Source organism: Dendrobates tinctorius, unplaced genomic scaffold, assembly GCF_039654945.1.
Source record: "Dendrobates tinctorius isolate UK_male_01 unplaced genomic scaffold, ASM3965494v1 ptg000060l, whole genome shotgun sequence".
Classification (NCBI taxonomy): Eukaryota; Metazoa; Chordata; class Amphibia; order Anura; family Dendrobatidae; genus Dendrobates; species Dendrobates tinctorius.
The window spans coordinates 57,092,057-57,097,178 of NW_027361728.1; positions in this window are offsets into that span (position 1 = coordinate 57,092,057).

Genomic DNA, 5,122 nt, shown 5'->3' on the forward strand with positions numbered 1-5,122 from the left:
TCATGAGCATAAAAGCATTCCGCTGCATTGGTTTACTTGTCTGTGCAGTGTATAGGGCTTTCTAAGCCTATTCAGTGATATGTTACAACGTCTATTGGCTTGTGCTGCACAGCGGATCCTTATGAAGCCATTTCTCTCTATCTGCAAGCTCGCAGATTGAGCAGGCTCTGGGGATGGCTCCATCTCTGCTTGGGTGACATCCAGAACACTTAGATTTGGCAGAGTTTCAGGCTCTAGGTTCTTCTCACAAGAGTGCAGCGTATTATGGTGCCACTAAAGTTCAACTAACATAAACTAATTAAATATTAATTTCTATACTCCCTAGGCTCTCTGTAAATCACAAAATCTAGCAGAAAATACTGAAAACCGAGGTGAAGCGTTTGGGTCACAGCAAGGGCGAAGGGAACTAATCTTATTTTACAGCACATTATTTCAGTTCGTCTCATATATAACTATTCCATAAAACACATTTCCCTGGAAGCTGAGGAACTCACTGACACTTACATCATACTCGGGTAATATTCATTTTATGTCTTACTCTGTAAATAGCATCAAAGATCCTGTAGGGTCCATAGTACCTATAGAGTAATAAAAACTGTATATATAAATATTTGGGCAGTGACCCTGAGTACCATCAATGCCAACGTGATGTAATATCATTTTTCTCATCCTTAATTGTCCTCATAGCTGTGATTTAGGTTCTATCTGTAAAGTTACAAGGTGCCATAAAACCTTTTCGCTCATCCCTGCTTCTCCCCGGTCTATCGTGTTACTTTGACAAGATCCTTAGCCAAAAAGTCTTCTTTTTCAGATTGCCTTGTCTTAACTTTCTCCTTCTCTGCAGATTCTGTGGCTCTCTGTGATGAACTCAGCGCTTTCCTTTGTGCTCCAGCTCATTGATATTCTCCCTGGGATGGGAGTGTGGTGCAATATTCAAACATTAGCTAGATGAACCAAGTGCAATGAAAGAAGGAGAGTGGAATTGATGGAAATTGAATTTGAATGAGGGGACTGAAATGAAAGGACTTAAGTGTGTGTTAATTAATCTGCAAACATGTTTCATCTTTTATTAAAGATAGAATCGTTTCAAAGTTACATATCAGTCTGTGTTTACCACATGAAAGATGAATTGATTTTCTGGGATTTGTTAGGAAACGGTTAACTTAAAGCGTAGCTGGCATTTCACCCAAAACCTATAGGAAAACATGGGGTCGATTCATTACGATTGGCATTGTGCATGTGAGTATTAATGCAGGGCTCACATCAGTATGATGTGCCGAATCCACACCACTTAATGAGTTTGGCGCATCTTCTCTGTGGCATTGTGAACTTCGCCAGAAATGCTACTCCAGTCAGGGACCGAAATAGCATTTTCGGGACGAGAATAGGCATGCCCTATCCCACCACCACTTCTTCCTAGCTCCTCTCATTTTCATAGAGCTACTTCAAACTGGTATAAATATGCGAAAAGTCACAAAAATTTAGCAAAACTTTGTGCTGCGCATACATTTTATAAATTTTCAAAATGTTTCACACTAGTTTTCTTAGAGTAAAAGGGTAAAAGCTTTGATGAATTGGGTTTTGGTGCTTATACCTGTCTTAAGTGTCTAGGGACTGACCTGAATCTCATGGTTCGTAACTTGACATCCACTTTTTTGAATGGGTGGTTCCACCTTATCTGTATTTTTCCAGGACTATAGGAGATGAAACTTCATTTCTGTAATTTCCCAGCATACATTGCTCCTTTCATTATCCTGTCCTGCATTGCAAATTTGTGTTTCTGTAGTACCTGCATGCAGACAAACTAATACTTACCCCCATTTCAGGTAGTTTATCTCTGCATCCCTGCTCCTAGAGATGGATTATGCTCCACAACAGGTAATACACCAGTTAAACAGAAGGGAGACTCCTAATGGCCAGCACTTTGAAGTTATTTTTTAAGGAGTTTAAAACATGATTTTTAAATAAAGTCTATTTAGATTGTGTCTGTCTGTATAGCACATTATCTATGAAATGACAGAAAGTTGCCTGAAAATATAGTGACCATTAAAGGGGTTTTACAATTGTTTGCTAATTAAACTTAAAGGAGAAGCTTAAAACTATAAAATACATTTTTAATTGACCCAGAGTGCAAGAATAATATATATAATATAAATGTCACTGGCAAAGTATGGAGAGGGGATATGTGTCGATGAGGTTATTAGCTTCAGTGATATGAACCTAGGAAAATACCCCAGCAAACTAAAGCCCCCGTCTCACATAGCTTGATCGCTGTTGTGTCACCGATTTGTGGCGCAACATCAATCTCGCCTGCGATCTCGCTACCTGTGACACATAGCGGCGATCAGGCCCCTGCTTGCGATGTCGCTGATCGTACTCGAATGCCCTGGGCCATTTTTTGATCGCTGGTGTCCCGCTGGCCAGCATGCATCACTGTGTTTGACAGGGACAACGACAAACGACCTCAATACTACAGGTCTGAGAGACAAGGTCCCAACGACCGTCGTATCGTTCTGGATCGCTGCTGCGTAGCTTTTGAGATCTGACTGTTTGACATCTCACCAGCGACCTCGTAGTGACGCACCAGCGATCCCTACCAGGTCGCATCGTTGTCGGGATCGCTGGTGCGTCGCCAAGTGTGACGGTACCCTAAGTGCTGAGTGGGGTTAATCGACTATGTTAAGGGTTGGGTTTAGTGAACAATTGAAGAGTGGGTGGACGACTGTTCACTATATCTCCACCCCAGGGTGGGGTTAGAAGGTAATTAGTCAGCCTTCTGAGTCATTCGGAGTATGGTGTCTCTGGGGATGAGATCACCAGAGTTGTGCTCATGTTAAAGAGAACCTTTTATTTGTTTCCTGAGCAGGCAGATCCCCGCACCAACACTGACTGTGCCTTTTGTTATGTTTTGTTTTCCTGTTAGGCCAGAAGCGCTGTGTTTATTTTGCAAACTCTGCACTGTTTTATGCAGTAAATTTAATCATAGAATCATAGAATCGTAGAGTTGGAAGGGACCTCCTGGGCCATCTGGTCCAACCCCCTGCTCAAAGCAGGATTCGCTAAATCATCCCAGACAGAGGTCTGTCTAGCCTCTGTTTGAAGACTTCCATTGAAGGAGAACTCACCACTTCTCATGGCAGCCTGTTCCACTCATTGATCACTCTAACTGTCAAAAAGTTTTTTCTAATATCTAATCTGTGTCTCCTCCAATTCAGTTTCATCCCATTGCTTCTAGTCTTTCCTTGTGCAAATGAGAATAAAGATGATCCTTCTACAATGTGACAGCCCTTGAGATATTTGTAGACAGCTATTAAGTCTCCTCTCAGTCTTCTCTTTTGCAAGCTAAACATTCCCAAATCATGCAATCTTTCCTCATAAGACAGGGTTTGCAGACCGGTCACCATTCTGGTCGCTCTTTTCTGAACTTGCTCCAGTTTGTTAATGTCTTTTTTAAAATGTGGCGCCCAAAACTGGACACAGTATTCCAGATGAGGTCTGACTAAAGAGGAGTAGAGGGCAATAATGACTTCACGTGATCTAGACTGTATGCTTCTGTTAATACATCCTAGAATTGCATTTGCCTTTTTTGCTGCTGCATCACACTGTTGACTCATATTCAGTCCGTGATCTATTAGTATACCCAAGTTTTTTTCACATGTGCTGTTGCTTAGCCCTATTCCTCCCATTCTGTATATGATTTTTTCATTTTTATTGCCCAGATGTAGTAATTTGCATTTTTTTCCCTGTTAAAAAACATACTGGTAGTTGCTGCCCACTGCTCTAGTTTATTTATATCTTTTTGAATCCTCTCTTTGTGTCATCAGCAAATTTAATCAGTTTACCCTCAATTCCTTCATCTAAATTGTTGATAAAGATGTTGAACAATACAGGGCCCAGGACAGTGCCCTGTGGTACCCCACTTGAGACATTCTTCCAACTGGATGTGCAGCCATTTACGACCACTCTTTGGGTCCAATCACTAAGCCAGTTATGAATCCACCTAACAGTTGCCTTGTCCATTCCATGCCTAGTCATTTTTTCAATAAGGATTGTGTGAGATACTTTGTAAAATGCTTTACTGAAGTCAAGATATACTATATCTACAGCATTTCCCTGATCCACCCAATCATTGATACCGTCATTTAAGGAAATTAAGTTAGTCTGACATAACTTATTAGTTACAAACCCATGCTGACTCTGTGTATTCACTTCATTCTTATCCAGGTACTGACATACATGTTGTTTAATAATTTGTTCAAAGATCTTTCCTGGTATAGAAGTCATACTCACCGGTCTATAGTTGCCTGGGTCCACCTTCTTCTCCTTTTTGAAGATAGGAACAACATTTTCTCTTCTCCAGTCTTCTGGGACTTCTCCTGTTCTCCAAGAATTTTCAAAGATTATGGAGAGGGGTTCAAAAATTTCTTGTGCTATCTCCTTCGGTACTCTGGGGTGTAATTCATCTGGACCTGGAGACTTGAATTCATTTAGGTTAGCTAAGTGTTTCCTCACTATCTTTCTGTTTATAGATATCCTGGATTCTTCTATTCCCATAATAGGACAGTGAAGAACAGTTGATGTTACATTTCCTTTCTGAGAGAAAACAGATGCAAAATAGAAATTTAAAAGTTCAGCCTTCTCAACAAACCAATGGAAGATTCAAAGAGATAGCATTCCTGTGCCTACCTCTGTATGCAGTCGAGTGAGACGATCTACCACAGCTGGTGGATAGAAGATCCTTAGGAAGTAAGTGTGACGGCTGTGGACAAACTGCATGTCCTGGGTGAAGGAGGCAATAGGGATGGAACAGCGGTTAGACAAAATTGAGGCGTTGATCAAACACCTTATCCTAAGCCAGCAGCACCAGTATCACCTGTAGCAGCTCCAGCAGCAGCACCAAGACCAGCAGCAAGTCCAGAAGTAGACAAATAAAATCCTGATGCAGCAGATCCAACAGCAGATGGAACTCCTGGCAGGGGATGTCTGCAGCAGAGAAATCATCCCTCTTCCAAGTCTAGGTGATGGCTCATATGTCCAGAAGGTGGTAAGGGTGATGATGTTGAAGAATTTTTAACTGTGCTTGAAAGAGTAGCAGAGAAAGAGAAGCTGCCGCTGGAACAGT